General features: G+C 42.9%; 1 protein-coding gene across 6 annotated transcripts in view; it reads right to left on the bottom strand.

Annotated features, from left to right (window-relative positions):
• SAMD4A (sterile alpha motif domain containing 4A) overlaps positions 1 to 18,874 on the bottom strand; it is a 216,720-nt gene that overhangs the window by 95,441 nt on the left and 102,405 nt on the right. Inside the window, exons 1-2 of one of the 6 annotated variants that reach the window (XM_072838639.1) lie at positions 5,739 to 14,068; positions 1,443 to 1,554 (exon numbers count right to left, since the gene is read on the bottom strand). The exons of 3 other annotated variants lie outside the window; for them this stretch is intronic. The gene's annotated coding sequence lies outside the window, so the exon portion shown is untranslated. Of the gene's footprint in view, positions 1 to 1,442; positions 1,555 to 5,738; positions 14,069 to 18,874 lie in introns of those variants that run through there. 2 more of the 6 variants (XM_072838638.1, XM_072838641.1) reach the window with 2 other exon arrangements.

Here is an 18,874-nt window from a genome sequence, read left to right as displayed (position 1 = left end):
TTTAATCTGTTAGCAAAAACATACCCAGATTCTGACTACCTCTCACCACCCACCTCCTGCCCCATAAACAACCTAACAACCAGAATGATCCTTTTATATGACTTATCTCTCAAAGTCATATCACTTCTCTGATTAAACATTCCAATGGTTTCTCATCTCACTCTGACTAAAAGCCAAACAGCCTATTGGGCCCTCTATGATAGAGCCCTATCCCCTACTACTGGTCCCTCATTCTTCTCAGTCCTTTCTCGCTTCCTTGCTGTTCTTTAACATGCCAGATATGTGCCTCCCCCGAATCTTTGCACCTGCCCTTTTCCATATGGAACGTTCCCCCCACCACCCAAATCCACATCTAGCCCCGCCCAGTTCTGTATTTGCTTAAATGATGCCCCAATATTTTAATTGCCCACATCATTCCCTCACCCTATACTTCTTTATGCCCCACACCCTACTTTATTTCTCCCCATGGCATTTATCACGCAGTCTGGTGTATAATGATACCTATTTCCTGTCTTTCTCACACTAGACAAAAGCTCTGTGGAGGGCAGTGATGATGTCCCCATGTTCTCATGCATTATCATTTCCTTATTAATTATATTTTTAATGGCTATATAAAGTTGTGCCCAGGCATTTTGTTTGATAGTGACTTATTAGACTTTGGATTTCTTACTCAAAATCTTAAGCATTTCCTAGAAATTTCTTTGAAATTAAGACTGACAGAGTGGGTGACCTACAAACTATCAAAGGCACCAAATGTCACCTCAAAACTCTCCAGTCACCTCTTCCTCATTTGATTCTGCAGAATTCTGATTACTTCTAGCTTTCACATCCAATAAAAACAGGAACATGTCAAAGAGAAAAATAAAATGATTAACTTAATTTTCAAAATCTTTACTACGTCCTCCTGTTAGTATTCTGTTAGGATGGAAAATTTCCCTACGTGCTAGAAAACAAAAGCATAACGGGTACTTTTCTTGATTGTAACTGACACCAATTAAAGTAATCTTCATGATAAAGATTCGTTAGGCTGAGACAGCAGAATTAAATGTATTTAATATGACTCTTTTGCAAACATCTGTTGAAGAAAGAAAGAAAACCAATGCCATTCTATATCCAAAGTCTGGGCCATAAATAATTATCTTCTAATAAAACCTCACAGGAATGGGTCTCCTAAGAGTCATATAAATTAGAGACGAAGAAAATGTTACCTTACTCTTGACAAATGCAAGACAAACTCTTATAAACTACATTCAGCTAGTTTTTAATACCAGAAACCCCTCAGAGGAGAGGCTATAAATGTTCCAAAAGCAGGAAGCTTTCCCACTCACTAATCTTCAGTGCCATTCTCTTGCTCCCAGACCACCACTGACAAAACCCCACATATCACAAAATGACTCTCCAATAGTATTTCAAAATAATGAATTAGCAATCCTTATGCTGACCTTGCAGAGGAGAAAAACATGCTTTGTACCACAATCCTTAGATGAGGGCCTTATTCCGTGAGAAGCACCAGAAGTGAGAACCTTAAAGGACGCACACTGTTGTCCAGGTGGCCTAAAGGCAATCATATCTGTTAATGAAGAACTTCAAGACCAAAATCCTTGCCAATGGCCAGACGGAGTCAATAAGGAGTGTCTTGGGAGAAATATAAACAGGTCAAGTCCCAAAGGAATAGTTTGTGCTTGATCCGACAGACCAAACTGAGCCAGTGCTTCCCATAATAGGTTTACAAACCTCACTAAGTTGGGGAAGGGCCATTTCACCTGTAACAACAGGGAGTCATTCTATGTCTTTTTCTTTTTTAATTTATATATTTAAAGTATACAACATATTTTGATATACATATACATATTAAAATGATTATTATTACAGTCAAGCTAATTAACATTTTCTTTTTTTATCAATCTTATATAATATCCAGTGCTCATTACATCATGTGCCCTCCTTAACATCCATCATCCAGTTACGCCATCCCCTCACCCCCTTCCCCTCTAGCAACCCACAGTTTGTTTTCTATGATTAAGAGTCTCTTATGGGGGATCCCTGGGTGGCACAGTGGTTTGGCGCCTGCCTTTGGCCCAGGGCGCGATCCTGGAGACCCGGGATCGAATCCCACGTCGGGCTCCCGGTGCATGGAGCCTGCTTCTCCCTCTGCCTGTGTCTCTGCCTCTCTCTCTCTCTCTCTCTGATACTATCATAAATAAATAAAAATTAAAAAAGAAAAGAGTCTCTTATGGTTTGTCATTCTATGTCTTTAAATGAGTCTGAATTGTAAAGTCACTGGGTCCTACGCTTTCTAAAATGTGGAATTCGCTCAACAACTTATACACAAAATTTCCCATCTTGAGAGATGGGAATCCAAAGTGTAAGTGTGAATGTAGGAGCCCTGTGATGTGTGTAAATACTGTCACCAAGGAACAGCACACATACATCCCCAGAATAGACGTGCCAGAAAAGTTGATAGTAAAATTTATGTATCACTAACTTAGGTATGAAATCTGAAATACATGTATAAGTTATTCTATGGAAGAGAGAATGGACAATTTTGTGGAGGGAAGGTATTCGAATCCATGGTCACAAATGAACTGTTACTGTATTTATAAAGAAGGGCCTAGGCGACTGTACAAGGAGGGCCTTGGGTGAGCAACCCTAGAACATTTCCAATCCTATTCCCTTGTCCTCATTAAGTATAGCCCTGTAGAGGGAGTGGGAGGCAAACCTCCCTTTCTGGGGTTCTCTTTAGCTATTAGCCAACTCCAAGAATTTATGCAAAGATAAGCAGCTTATTTTCACTTGTTATTTGTGTACCAAACTCATTTTCAGGCTAGCAGGTCTGTCGATGAAATCAGAATAAGCTTTTTCAGATTTTTTGAAAAGGGGAGGTACTTTTTAATTACTAAAGTCCTCTGGGGCAGTGGGGTAGGAAAGGAGAGAGGCAGGATAGACAATGGCAAAGGATGAGGTTGTGCAATTAGAAATGAGAATGGCCAAGGCCGTTTCCCTCCTTCTGGGCATCCCACCATGAAGTTAAATAGGACCAGAGGTCAGTATCTGGACGAGAATCAGGAGCACTGACCAGCCGAGGACCCTCTGCTTTAGTAGACTTTGTGAAAATGATGCAGGGGGAGACAAGAGCTCTGTGCCCACAGTTATAAAGACTATGGACAAAGGTCTCTTGCTTTTCCTTCCTGAGCCTCAAACACAATCTGGAATTCTCAACCAAAGGAAGACCTGAAAACAGCAAAAGGACTTAGGCAACACTGGTCCAGAGCCGGAAGCAACAGCAATGGCCGAGCTTTACATCACCACCCTTAAGGGTAGATGTATTTATTAAGCCATTGGGTCTTTATTTTTGGTCTCTTATCAATGTAGGTGGCCTACTATTAGGACCTATCCTCTTCAACAGGGTGTGCAGGGTCAGAGATAGTCATGGGAAAGCTTTCATACCCCATAGAAATGTCTGCAATACAGAGAATTTGGATAGAATCAGACCAGAGAGGTAGATAAAATACTTTAAGGTCTCCATTAATAGAACCAACTGCTAACTCTGTAAGGAATATAATTCATTTTCTAAAATAACCCCAGAACCTCCAGCAGACCTCCAACCAGCATCCAAACAATATTTACTGGAAAAACACAAAAAGCTTAATTGATTATCACTACACCAATGGAGACAACCCTTGGCTATTCAAATCTTAAAAGAGATCGTTACTATTAAATACTCTCTTCTTAGAAATGCCCTGAATCTAAATAAATCCTCCCCCTCCTACTCTCGCCCCCATCGACATCCATGATATGGTTTAAGAATCTGCCATCTCCCTCAAATCTCATTGATCTACTGTGGCCCTCACTGTCTGTCTCTACCACAAAGACCAGCTCAAGGACATACACATTCATGTGACACTTTCCTCAACGAGACTTGGCTCCCTGAGAACAGGGACAGTGTTGCCCACTTATGTGTCTTCTAATGTTTGTTTAAGTCCATGCTGATCACACAGGTTGGCTGGACCAAACTGGATAAAAGATACATGTACTCAGGGATCCCTGAGTGGCTCAGTGGTTTAGCGCCTGTCTTCGGCCCAGGGAGTGATCCTGGAGTCCCAGGATCGAGTCCTGCGTCGGGCTCCCGGCATGGAGCCATGGAGCCTGCTTCTCCCTCTGCCTGTTTCTTTGCCTCTCTCTCTCTCTCTCTTGCTGTTTCTCATGAATAAATAAATTCTTAAAAAAAAAAAAAAGATACATGTACTCTTTCGGCAGAGCCAATCTGTTGCTTCTCAGTTCAGTCTGTCTCCAGTTGGAGTGCTAAGTGTCAACAGTGGAAACTTTGGGACCAGGGCAGAATAGTGGGGGACCCTGGGCCTCCATTGAAGGGGAGCTCTGGCCTCCTTTCAGGGGTGGATTCCCCCAGTGTCTTCACTTCAGCTCCTCTCGAGGAGCTCAGTCGGCTCTCAAACAGCCACCTCCCACCAATCTACACACATACACATACACACACAGAAAACACAGACAGAGGTGGGAGCCCAGCTGTTTGGAAACTCAGATCCCAAAACACAGGTTACAAATACCTATGATGGGCTTGGTTTGTCTTGGGGTTCCCTTCTGAGGTATTCACTTACAAGAATGGTAGGAGCATCAGGCCCTCTAAGTGACTTGAGGGAAAGGAAAAGAAAGATAATAAAATGTACTGATTAAGAGCATAGATTCTAGCTGTATTGTCTTGGGTTTAAATCTTGAATCCAGATCTTCCATTTGGGTAGCTGTGTGATCTTGGGCAATTCACTCAACCGCTCTCTACACTTCAGTTTCCTCACTTGAAAAATGGGGTTCCCTCATAGAATTGTTATGATGTTTGAATTATTTAATCTGCGTAAAGCAAGGGAGCACTATCTGGCCCATAGTGAATGCTGTGCAATTGTTAGGGACAGTCACCGTCATCTAAGGGACCAGGACAATGCTCCATGGGCCCTTTCCTACAGACTGGGGAAGGGGAAGAAGAGAAGATAGGAGAGCCAAAAGGCCTAAGACATTGGTTCTCAAAGTGTAGCACCCCCACCTCACCACACACACACATACCTGGGAACCCCTTAGAAATGCAAATTCTGGGACCCCATCCTAGATCTACTAAATCAGGAACTGTTGAAAAACCCCTTCAGGTGATCTGGATCCAGGCTTAGGTTTGAGAACCACTGGTCAAAGGAACTAAGAAAAACCAAGGCCTCTGATTCCCAGCTTCGGAATGATCAGCAGGTCAGGGCTGGTATATAACCAGGTAGGAAAAATTATTTCCTGCCAGGAGAAGGGCTAGGAGGAATCATTTCAAAAGGTGGCAAGGACCTATTTTTAAGAGGAAGTGGTTGAATTTTTAAAAGGCAATCAATAAATAAGCAAGTAAAATGTCATAATATTTCTAGGACAGGGATGACCTCTCTGGTTTTCCATTCCTAAGCAACCTAGTGAAAAAGAGTGAAGGCTAAATAGGGAAGCCATGACCCAGCCCGCCTAAGTTTTCTGGGTGGCATCAAGAACAGTAAACAAAGTCTGACCAGGCCTGGGGTGGCTCTGTAAGATGAAGGTGAGAATTTCCATTTTAAAGTATCTCTACCGCAGAACCACCCCCTCACAAACCACTCCTGCATTAACACCATCCCTGCCACCAGAGTTCTGTGTGCTCCCAGAAGACTGGAGGTGGGCCTGTCAGAGTCCTGGGAAGAGCCTGGGGCGCACAGCCAGAGCATTACCTCTAGACAGTTGCTCCGGAGAGCCGTTGGTGAAGAAGTATCAACTCACAGGTCTAACGGTGAACCACAAGACATGCAGCAACAGGAACAAAATTCTCTTGATTAGAGGACCGTAAGATTTTGCTGAGTTTGGGGGAGAGGGCACAGACGCTGTACAGGTTATATGGAGCTGAACACATTACAGTTGAACCAGATGTTAGGTGAAAAGTTGTGAGTTGATGGAATTATCACATAAGGGATCGCTCCATCTCCTCCCTCTCCACTTTGTCCTCCTCCTTTTCTCCCCTCCTCTGGTGTCTGCTAGGCACAGCTCCTCATTATTGAGTGTCCAGCTGGGTATTGTGATGTCAGAGGCATCACCCACTGTGGACGATGCTGGAGGAGAGACCAGCAGCCCTGATGGACACATGGCCCTGATTTGAGCTCCTGTGACACCAGGTGACCCCACACTCCCTCCATCTACTGGTAACATCTCACACCTCATACATCTCTGGAAGCCCTAAGGTTCTCCTCCCAAAACCAGTATGGTGCTTCAGGGAAACTGAGGCACGGAGACGCTCATCCGAGGTCATGCAGCCATACTCTGGTTTGACTGTGAACAGTGCCAGAGTTTCCTGACCATTCATCCACACCCGTCCAGGGGCTCCGGCTGCCTTTTATAGAAAGTTTCCACACACCTTCTATTCCTAACCTTGATCACAAGCATCGCCGGTCCACATGCTTTGGAAGCACCAGCAGACACTCTGTGTCACAGACTTAGTAACGCGCCCCATTTAGGACCATGAGCACAACTTGTTTGCACCGGACACTCAATGCTAGATATCCTTCTAGGGCCATATTTTTGGTTTTATCTCAAACACAGCTAACTAATCAGGGCTTTCTACATCAAAAAAAAAAAAAAAAAAAAAAAAGCCAACTTTGGTTCTCCAAGAAAAATTAGCAGCTTACCACACACACCCTTTCCAGATCATCTCCGAGATGCCAAGGACATCAAAAGTCTGCAGTTTGGGGATGAAGAATACTTTGTTCCTAACTGCCCTTGGTGGAGCAGGGCCCATTTTTTTGTTTTTTTATTTTGCAGCCTGATGGTAATAGTAACAGAATATGAAAGATAATCTAATAAATAGAGATCATTACTTCTCTCTATATAGTTATATATATGTTTAAATATATATATATATGAGATATATAAAGTTATCAGAATGTTTTGACCTTGAGATCTAAAATGAGAAAGGCCTTTGGAAGGGAAGGATGTAAGCCTCTCAGAATAAGATCTGTAAGTGAAGGTGAAGAGCAGATATATAACCTTTAGCACATGACTTGCTCCACTAATCACTGAACAGATTCCAGTACCTAAATAAAGTCGCAGAAAACATACACATCAGAAGAACTGGCTCACTAATAAAACAAAGGATGTGCCAAGAAAGGGAGTGCTCACCAGACAATAAGGTGACTTGGTTTCTCAATATGACACAGGTACATTTTGACTGTGTAGTAAATAAAATAAAAGTTCATTGTAAAAGAGCCCCGACCGTCCCCCATGTGATCCGCCTTTGCTGCCTCCTCATGTGACTGGCCTCCCAATTTAGAGCGTAACCAACTCCCAGTGACCTGTAATAACACCATTCCCAAATTAGAGCTCTCAATTTGACTTGGCCTTGGTTCCTCCCTCCAAGCAAAATAAAGCATCCGTTTTCTTTTTTTTCACATTCATAATACTCTCCTTTTTGAGTTGCCAACTCAAACCCTGCTCCAGTCAGATTGAGCCCTTCCTCTATTTTTTTTTTCTGGTTAGCCAAAGAGCCCGATGGAAAAACACCAAGAGACAAAAACAAAAACAAAATCAGACAAAAATTCCAAGTAAGTGACATTCAGCTGGAAAAGCTATGATTCACATGCAAATAAAAATCTCCCTGAATTCACTGTTACATGACGCAAGCCTCTGGCTTCGACATAAAAAGGGCAGAATGAAATCACCCACAATTAAACTCACTCTGGAATACTGGAATTCTCTGGCAAGGCCTACCCAACTAATGATAAGAAAACCCCCAACTGTGACAGAATGAAGCTAATTGTGTTGGATCCCAGGGCATCCCCACCTCAGCAGACATTCACTCCTGAACACTCTCCAACCCAGCATACTCCACCTTCCCTCACTCCCTGTCCTGGACTCAGCATAACCTCCAGGGAGACAGGGCTCAGATGGGTCTCCCAGGAGCAGCCCTCCTTTCTGGGCACACAGGAGGGAACTGTGCTGAGACCCTGGAGCTCACCTTCCACCCCCAAGTCTAGGATGCTACTGTGCAAGAAAACTTTCTAAGGAGCTCTGGGAAGATCTCCCCAAGAGTCTTTGCTTGAGCTTTACAGCATCATCAGCCTCTGATCTCAAGTCCAAGCCAGAGACAGTTCCACAAGTCACCTCTCTTGACTGGTAGATAATTTTCCATCCCATTTCCCCTTTTTCTCCTTTTCGGGGTGGGGGGAGAGTTGATCAAATACCACCTTTTTTCTTCCCCCAGATGGCTCCGTTAGGATGCACACTACACCTGCCCGAGAATCACAGAATTCTGGAGATGGAAGGGCCCTCAGAGAAATTCCTTGGCCCTTCCTTTACTAGTTGGGGGGGGGGGGGTGTCTCACCTCATGATTCCTCCTTGATGGTCACCAGGGTCAAGCTCCTTCCTGGCTACTGGGAGCCCACTTCTACCATCAAAAGGAGTTAGGATTATTAAAGCCCTAATCGGACTCTCTATGACTTCTTTCCATGCAACAAAGTCAGTTTTTCTGAAACCACGAAGAATAAATCTAGAGATACTTATACACCCATGTTCCTACAGCCTTATTCGCAATAACCAAAATCAGCCCAAATGTCCATCAACAGAAGAATGGATAAACAAAGTATAGTATGTACAGACCATGGAATACTATTCAGCCTTTAAAAGGAATGAAATTCTGACACATACTACAACTTGGATAAAAATGGAAAGCCTTATGCTAAAAAAAGGACAAATATCACGTGCTTCCTTTATATGAGTACCTAGAGACAGAAAGTAGAATGGTAGTGACTCGAGGTTGATGGGAGGGGGAACATTACTGCTTAATGTGTGAAGAGTTCTGTTTGGGATGATGAAAACATTTTGCAAATGGATAGCGGTGAAAATAGCAAAACACTGGGAATATAACTTAACAGAACTGTACACTAAAGAATTCTCAAAATGGCAAATTTCATGTACATTTCATTACAGTAAAAAAATACCTCCCCCCCCAAAAAAACGTTCCCCTTTCACAAGATAGCTATCTCCCTAAATTTTCTTTTTCAGGCTCAAAATCCCTAGTTCCTTCTAATAATCTTTAGGTAATATGATCTCTAGACCTTCCCAGTTTCCTGGCCACACCCCTCTGGGTCTACTCAGTGTCTCTTTGAAAACCAACCTGGCCCTCAGAACTGAACTCAGACTGTGCTCAGCCACCTCCTGCCTGGGGTCTCCCTGGGAGGTATCTCGCTTAACCTCCAGACAGAAGCTATGCAGAGTGAGCCTAACTGGCTGTTTTGGCTGCTGGGGCAAAAAGGGCCAGGTTCAAACACATGCCATATTCCACCCCTACTCCTACTGCTGCTTCCCCAGGCCCCGATCCATCTCCCAGACAGCTGTGGGCAGCTGCAGCTGAGAAGTGAAACCAGCAGAGGCCACAGGAGTGGGGGGCAAAGGTGGGGGCAGCATCTCAGCTGAGCACACTTCGGGCTTTCCACAGATTTCCCTCCTTTCTCGTGGGTGTTTGGCAAATGGAAACAGGGCGGGCCGGGAGGCATCTCTCTCCGGGCGCTCGGAAGGTCTCTTAGCAGCCACCCACCACTTGCCTGTAGCCACCATCATGGTGTTCCACCATGCAAGCTGACCTGCATCACTGGGCTCGACACACTTGCCCCTCTCAATCCCTTCTGGAAACGCTTTGAAAGTTTGAGGTAGGAAAGTTCCCTTTTGCATTTTAAAGTGTGTTGAAACTGAGCAGCCTGGGTGTTGGTCTGATTCCACAAGTGAGTAATCCATTTCCTGAAAGTAAACTGCTCACCCTTTGGAAGTGGACCAGTGATTTTGGGGTGCCATTTGAAGTGTCGCTAACTGGGTAAATATTTACAGGCACAAGCCATGGAGCTTTTCTAGGAATGTCAGTTAATTTGCTAAATTAATGACCCTTAAGGTGGAACCCTTTAAAAAGTTCAATCGTCTCTAACGGGTAAGTAATTTACGCCTGGGACAAGGTACTGGGTTGGTGCAGGGGGAGGGTATGCTTGTCTGACTAGTTAGAATAACCACATATAAATTAAAACCAGGCCTGACTTAAAATCCTATCTTCTAAGGTTTTTTTTGACTCCTGATTTTCTACTAATATCTAAGCCAATGATGGGTCGACTTTGGAAAACTCTTTTCTATGCCAATATTTAGCCTAGAGTTTGAAATGACTAGATTTTAAAAAAAACCCTTCTTGGTGAGTCTGTTGGCCTCAGGGATTCCATACAGAAGATCTCATGTATCTGCCATTCACTAAAAAATTGTGCCCACCTGGCTGTACCTAGAGACTCCTCTTCTCCTGCGTGGAAAAATTTACACTTCAATCAGCTGGCTTGAAAGAGCCTTTTGCCTTGAATAATAAAAAGGTGATTTCTTTCTGCCTCCAATGATCACTTAAACAATCCTTTCAAAAAGACTCCTGTGCCATCTTCTCTTCCTCCTCCATGAAAGAGGCAATCTGCAACACGTAATCTAAATTTTCTGATTAAAAGTGTGCAGCTAGACGGATGTTTCTGGAGCTCTGTTGGGAAGCTGAGTTTCTGTGTGGCGCTCTGAGGTACGAACAAATCGGCTGAGAAGTGATTCTCAAACCCAGAATCATGGAAGTTCCTGAATCCGATAGAGAAGAGGTCAATCTGGATCTCTAATCAGCCTCCCTCCAGCACTCTTCTGTCTCTGAACAAGCCCATTTAGTAAAGAACTTAGGAATCACATGGGCTCAGGCATCACCACCTCTCTTGGGGGGGTCTTCCCAGACAGAAATGGGGGTTTCCCTGACTCTCCCTGAACCCCTACATGGTCCTGTGCCTCAGACTGTCCTATCTTATAACCACTGGTGCCCGGCTTTTAGGCCAACCCTACAAGATTCCCTGGAATTAGATGCCATCTCCCTGCTATTCCATCCCCATTCGGGGTACTCGGGAAGGAAATGACCACGTGTCCGAGAGATGACAGCTCTCCCTTAGTGTCCTGGAACCTAAACCCACGAAGACCAGAGCATTAGTGCATGCTTCCATCCCTTGAGAACCAAGCAGAGTGCTGGCTGGGTACCCAGCTTCCCTGAAAGGGTCCACCTCTAACAGCACTGTAGGGAAGAAAGTAGTGTGCCAGGATTGGTTTTCCAGGTAGCCAGCAATGCTGAAAACAGTGTTTTTCCTTATTTGTTCATTTCCTTCCTACATGAGATAGCAGAGCTTAACACAAGTCACTGGATGCCTAAAAAACAAGGCTGGCCTATATTGTCAGTAGAGTGGGGATTTGGTCTTAATTTATTTCCTTTTATGCTTTAATTTGGCACATGTTCATTCTCCATTGCATTATCTTTTTTATTTTTTAAGAATGTAGCCAAGCCAGAATATAGACCCATCCTGGGAACTTGATTATGTGCTGAGAAACTCTATCTTAAATACTTGTGGGAACAAAGTAAATGCTTAAAATATAACTGATGATTAATAAGTATTAATGCCAACAGGGTTACCAGGAATTGGGGAATGTCCGACTCACAAGTTGGGCCTTCAATGGGATATGTGCTGGTTAAGTCAGGGACCCAGATATGATGTGTGTTTGTCACTTGGCTACTGTTGCTACCAGCACTCAACTGGCCCCCAGAAACGACCTCATTTTATTTTTCTTTAACTCCCTACTATACAGACCTGGTCTGGGGAGATGGAGAGAGCCCAGAAAAGAGTAAATAGAATTAAACAGTAGAGACAGGGGGCAGACATGGAACCGAGAAAGCCCCAACTACGTCTGCTGGCTTCTGAGTCCTGGGAATAAGCACAACTTCTGGATTTCTCCCAATGTTAAGGTGAACTCACACCTTAACATTCTTCCATGCGTGCAACAGACACCCCATGATCCTGAACATTAGGCCATATTGTGGGATGAGAATAAGCCTTCTTCATCCATGGATCCCTGAAACATACACCACCCCCCCTTGGGGAAGATTTTATTTATTTATTCATGAGACACAGAGAAAGGCAAAGACATAGGCAGAAGGAGAAGCAGGCTCCCTGCAGGGAGCCCAATGCAGGACTCGATCCCAGGATCCCAGGATCCTGACCTGAGCCAAAGGCAGATACTCAACCACTGAGCCACCCAGGTGCCCATCACACATCCCTTTAACCTTTAACCTTTAACACATGTGCCACCTCACATGTGTTCATAATATTCACCCCTATACCCTCTAGAAGGCCAATCCTGTAACCAAACATTGTATATTATAGTAGCTCTCTTCAAGAGCTCTGTTTCTTCTTAAGCAGGATATTGTGTCAGCCATAAGTCTTTCCATCATTGGGACCAGTGGTCTGTCACAGCTTACTTCTACTGCTCACCTTTTGGGAAATGTCCAATTCTCACTTTGGTTAAACTTAAAGAAACTGCTGAACTGGTCTTCTTGCCAATTTTTCACTTGAGGCCTCATGAAGAAGTGACTAAAAACATTTCCAAAATTACCAGTGTCCCCTCACATATGATGGTCAATGCACACATAGGATGACGCTTACCTATTTGGCCTCTGGTTTAGTTCCTAACTTAAGATCTAACATCTGTAGAGTACTTTTTCAAAAACCTCGCAAATCTTTTTAAACATCATCACATCTAATTTTCAAACAAGCACGAACGGGCAAGTAGTGGGGAGCCTGAGGCTGGTGGAGGTGAGTGCCATGCCCGGGGGGCTCCCCTGCTGCCCTGACTCTGCTCCCCAGCCTGGGGAGTCCCTGGTCCTCTCACTGGAAGGCTGAGCTAAGGCTCGCTGGGAGAAAGGTCAGCCCAGTGCAGCCTGACTAGTTCATTTGTTTTCCTGGTTCTTCTTACAAGTGAATCTAAACCTAGATTGGAGATGAGGAAAATAATAGTAGTTGAAGAGCAAATCCCAGCATGTCTCCAAAACAATAGAGACTCAAATTCTGACAGCAAAGAAGATGTTGCTTTATTCTTCTTTCTCTGGCTCTGCTGGCTGGGTGTGAGTGAACTGGGCGTGTCGGGTGAGAGGAAAAGAGCCTCTAGGACATACCATTATGATTATCTAACAATAACAACACTCTAACTGGCAATGTCAACTGAAAAGATGAAAAGCATGAGGTTTCTTTTACTCTACATGTAACTAGCTTCTGAAATTAAAAAAAAAAGTAAAAATATTAACTGCTTCATTACATCTCTGTGATACTGGTTACTTTTTTTTCTTTTTTAAGATTTTTATTTATTTATTTGAGAGAACACAAATGAGGTGAGGAGCAGAGGGAGAAGCAGACTTCCCACCAAGCAGGGAGCCCTGACACGGAGCTCAATATCAGGACTCTAGGACCATGACCCAAGCGAGGGCAGATGCCTAACCAACTGAGCCATCCAGGCATCCTGATGCTGGTTACTTTAAGTATTCTCCAACCCTTAGCATTATAAACTAAAGAACATGCTAGAACAGAGACTTCTGGATCTTAACTAAATTACTTTTCAAAATTTAGGAAAGGATAGTTAACAAATGTGGCTAAATTTAAGTAATTTCAGTTTAGCTTTCTCTTAAAATAACCATGTCATAAAGTAATCATACATTAAAAAGACTTCAGTCCCCACATCACAACTCTAAACATTATCTCTGTTCACAATCTAGAGATGTACACAATCTAAGTTTCAGCCACAGACCTGAAAATTATGCCACATTGCCAAGAAGCAACTCTATGGCAGATGCATTAAAAGAAAAAAAAAAAAAAAAAAGAGTGGCAGCTAACTAAGGCCCAATTTGCCACGCATTGTCTTATTAATTTTATTTTCTGAAAAGTAACTTTTTTACTAACAGAAATTGTGGCAGTTGTATTAAGATCAACGTTGTGACTTTTCACTTGAGTAGATAGTTCTTATCTTACAACCACATGAAGACTAAGAAAAAATTGCTGTGTGAAGAAAGACATAGTGACCTCAGACACGCTTGTGAGATTTCCCAGCAGATGCAACACAGGAATCAATGGTGGTGGACGACCAGGGATGTGCCATCTGGGATTGGAAGACTGAAAGTGTGGTCCCAGTGCGACTTTGAATACACATGTTCCATCTTCTCTAGACACACATGCACCTGTCCCACCACCACCACCACCACCACCACAACTGTTTTGCCTCCAAATCAGAAGATCATTATCTCCTCCTGTTCTCTCCATCTCAGGTCCCAGACAAGATCCCCTCACCAAATCTTGAAGACTATCACACAGAAGTATTTCCTTTTGCGCATTCTGAGAGATCGATCTGGTAAGGATAAGCAGATGGAAGAGGTACTATGTAAGACCCAGCAATGCAAAAACAGTTTCCCAACTATAGACAAGACCTCAGAGATGTAGCACTAGGTTCTAAGTCTGGGGAGGCAATCTCTTGTATTTCAGTTTCCTGACAAGAAAAAATAAACATAATACCCTTCCATCAGGAGCCACTTTCTAAGGAGGACCAGGAAAACAATGGTTTGTGCATCTAAAGACCCAGGACTAGTGTAGTGATAAGACATCCACTCTGAATATCCTTGTCTAAAGATCTTTAGATCCTATAAACTACAATCCCCACTCCTACCCATGCCTCAGGGCATCCTCTGAAATCCAGTCTTTGCCTAGAATCCTGCATCACCTGGAAAGGGGGGAGAGTTTAAACATTTCTGGTTGCAGATTTGCATTTTTGGCACTTTTAGAAAAGATTAGACTGTTTTTTTCATGTAACTCATTTCTCATAGTATTAACACTTGTGTTTTAAGAGCATGGAGCAGAGAGCTATTGTTAGAGAAGACAGGATCAGAATCAAGTGGCTGAGTTATAAGCTACATTGCTCATTCCTTTGCTGAAAATATCTCTTCAATGTCTACCTTCCCATTAGCAGCTCCCAAATATTCCTGATCCAAAGGACTGAAGATATATAAGAATCACCAAAAAACATCTTTAAATATTTGACCTTCCATCTCAGTCTCCAAGAATGATGAGAAACTGGCTCATCGGTATTTCCAGAAAGTCCCACCAGTCTGTCAGACACAAAATTCAAACCCAAGTCAATAAAAAATAAGCCATATCTAAAATATGTCTTCTTTGTTTCCCCCACTTCCTCCTGCTGTCTACTTTTGGCTATTTTACTACTTTTAAATCTTACATAGCATGAAGAAAGGGGGAATGTTACTTGAAAGAGGCTCGGGGACAAGGTTGGGTCAAGCAGAAGGTAAAATAAAATGTTGGGATTATTTAGGATTTCATTTTTCTATGATCTCCCAATAGACTGTATGTGTGTGCATGTGTGTGTGTATATATATATATATATATAACCTATACACCACATGCACACACATACACAATTACAGAAGAGTAGGTTGATAGAATGAATGAGACAGAACTGGCTGCAGGTCATTGGAGACTATTTTAAAAGCCTTCAGACACTAGTATAAACCCCAGGAGACTAATTCAGTAGACAAAAATGCCCTTTTAATCAAACAGTTCCAACATAGAAGAGAATTTCCTCCTTCCACCCAAGCCAAATATTTTACTGTGCATTAAAAGACTAATTAAAACAATATTGTGGTATTCAAGCATGTGTAGGTTATGAAGAGAAACCTTCATTTCATGAGCAAACACTGAATCTCTGGTGAGGGTTATACAAGAGTTGTGCGGAGACTTGCTTTGTTTCATTAATATTCACATATCCACTTGGTAAGAACGGTAGCTTGGAACTATGATTTCCATTACAAAGCCCCTGAAATGCCAGGAATGAGTCATGGCATTGTGCCTGGGCATTGCACTGATTTTCTCCATTAACCAGGCATATATACTGACAACTTCCAGGAGAAAAGCTGAATGAGTCAGTTTCAGGAATAAACCACATTAGAATACTATGTGCGAGGACTCAGGGTAATGGGAATTGGAGGCATTTTGTTTGTTTGTTATTGTTTTGTTCTCCTTAAATAGAAATATTCATAAAATCCATTTCTCCAAAAGGCAACAAGAATAGATCCATGCAATTATAAGGATTCTTACACCATGACCAAATGGGTTACCCAGCACAGTGTGGTAAAACTGCTACAATCAATAATAGCTTTTCTTTTCTTTCTTTCTTTTTTTTTTTTTTTAATAATAGCTTTTCAAGGACAATTCCATAGTCACTTGAACACACGGAATACTACCTCTGGACCATTTCCAAATATCTTCTCTTGTCCTGGCTCTCTTCTTCAGGTGTCTTCCACTGGCTGACTTTCACACAGGAATGGGAGTCACCAGTAGACAACAAATCAGCTAACAAAGGGAGGGAAAGGTGTGGCCAGAATTGGTGCAGAGCATGTACAGTGTCTTGGCAGCGGCAACAACCCTAACTGTACAGACGGATCTTGCTCCGGTGGGAAGCAGAATGCATTCTGTGGGGCTCTGGACAGTGGGGATTTTTACATTCTCTCCCTTGTGCCCTAGTTATAGAAACCAGACTCCAAATCTCTTTAGCCGTCCTCTTCCTTGAGAGCTGTTCCCCTATTCAAAAGATGAAGACCTAAGACACTATCATCCTGGCCATCTATTAAAAAAATATCTTACTTGAGCATATTCAGGGAAGTCTGGCCACAGTAAGATATTCAAAGTACTGAAAGCATCAGTGGCTAACATCTTCTCAGAACTTCTGATCTTATCTGAAGCTTGAAACCTGGATCGTGAAATGATTTGAGGACATCAGAATCACGACAAATGGAGAAATCTGAATATGCCAAAGGCACTTGAAAAGCCACACTGTGAAGTTCATTAATGAGAGTGATTACGAGGAGCTGGCACTCCTCTTTCCAGCACGGGCCTGCTATGGTTCTCATTGGCTCGTCTGTCAAGGATTTTACTCAGTTGTTCTACATCTTTCCTAGGACTGAGCCACAGACTTGCTTTTTCTTTTTTTGGATTTGGCCTCCAATGTTTAGGCACGAGTCAGCACACACAGATGAGTAGATAAACTGTGCTAATTTAAGGGAGCCCTCCCGTGGAAGGATTCTCTTTTAGCCCTCTATATTTAGTTAAGGTTTGTGCCTGTGTAAGACACTTGCTGAAGGACTGAATTTTCTAAACCTTTCGAGCAAGGAATTTCTGCCATGAGATCTTGCTTCCTAAAAGGCTACTCGATTGTTCACTGGGGCTCTTAGGTCCCCGTAGCCACAGATCATTCAAACAGGCCAATTAAAGTGACCTCTTTAGATGACAAGGTGACTAGCCTCACTTGCATAAATGCAGCAAGCACCTACCGTGTAGAGATCCAGACTGGTGAATATCCCTATCAGACAAAACTTGCTAAAATTTAATCTGATATGACAACTCTATTCAATTGCAACCAGAAGCAATCATTTTGATTAAATCACAGGGTTCCTAAATTTTACATTTAGTAACAAACTAAAGACTTTGAAGCTTTCTGCTGCTGAAGCACGGATTCTCATGTTCTTACACTGTTGCTTAGTCAGACCCAGTATGTGGTTAAGGAATAAGATTCACGTCTAGCTCTCAAGCAAAAATTTCAGAAAGATTCTGTAGCTTCCTGGCTATAAAATAAGCTGCTTTCCATGATAAGGGATTCTCTGCCTTCTTTTAAAATCTCTCCCCATTCCACTGATTTGAGTGTCATTTGGGGCATGGCTACATCAAAGTTAAGGGATTATTGCATTGTCACAATGACAAAAGTGTCAATGGATTTCCTCTTCGTGTTTTTGACATTTAAAGACATCTGCAGAAAGGTAGACTCCATCTGTGTCCTCCTGCTGGCAGAGACTAGATACCTGTATGGTAGAAAACAAGCCAATCCCATTCAGTGTCAGGATGGGCCTTTGGAGAACTGAATCAATTATCCTTTGCCTTCTCTTCTGTTTCTCAAATCTTGGGCAGGCTGAAGAGGTCAAGTTTCACATGAGCTGCTGTTGGGTTCTTATTTTATTAGAGAACCTCATGCAGAAATTTATATCCAAAAGCAACATAAAGGAGCAGCAAAACTCCTGTCCTTCTCTCCCTAAAAATGGAATAAATTTACTTGGCAGCATCTTTTGCTTCCACTGAATATATTTACTTCTTAAATGAGACAAACCTCTTGCCAGGCTTCTCACCCACTATGCAGGGACATAGGCCTCCTTTGCATAACCTCTTCTTCCCATGGAAAAGAATGAGAACGCTATGCTTTAATCTTTTGGTATTTCTTGTTGGACGCAAGTAGGATACTAAAATGGATTTAGGTCCCAGGAAGGAGAAGTGAATGAATTTTTTCATTCCCTTCCCCTTTTAATTATGTGTGCCCCAGCACTTTTTTTTTTTTTTTTTTTCTGACTCACAGAGTAGGCTGCATACTCAGAGGCATCAGAGACTTCAGAAAGAAAAGAGTGGCCTCCAAAGTTAAGGTCTGAAAAAAAAAAACCAATCCAGATCCATGGGCTGAGGTTTGAAGTTTAAGACTAACGGCCGTGATTGTTTACACAGACAGAAGACAGTTATTTAAGGGTGAAATTTGATCTACCTTTAGCTCAGCCAAAATGATGATCCAAGAGAAGTGTAATGCTATGTCTTCTTACACTCTGCTGCCGAAGGGTCCTGCAGAGCAGCAGGGCTGCCAGGCTGGGACCTTCTGCTCCCTCCCAGGACCCAAGGCCCGGGCCCCACGACAAAGCTTCCCCCTAGGGATGCTGGGCATTCTGACAGCAGGTGGGGATTCAGTGGACTCCCAGAATGTTCCTTCTAAGCAGACTGAGGGGGTAAATGAAACCAGTCCAAACCTCAAGTGCTAAAAGCAGCAGGCAGCCTGCTTTGCTGACACTGTCACAAAACCCATGGTCTAGAACAAGGCAACCATTATTTCTTTCCTGGTCCCGAGAGAGGTTGTTGCCTGTATGTA

The sequence above is a fragment of the Canis lupus genome, chromosome 9 (assembly GCF_048164855.1).
Source record: "Canis lupus baileyi chromosome 9, mCanLup2.hap1, whole genome shotgun sequence".
Lineage (NCBI taxonomy): Eukaryota > Metazoa > Chordata > Mammalia > Carnivora > Canidae > Canis > Canis lupus.
Note: the sequence above shows the minus strand (reverse complement) of the source record. Positions and strands in the feature narration are given on the sequence as shown.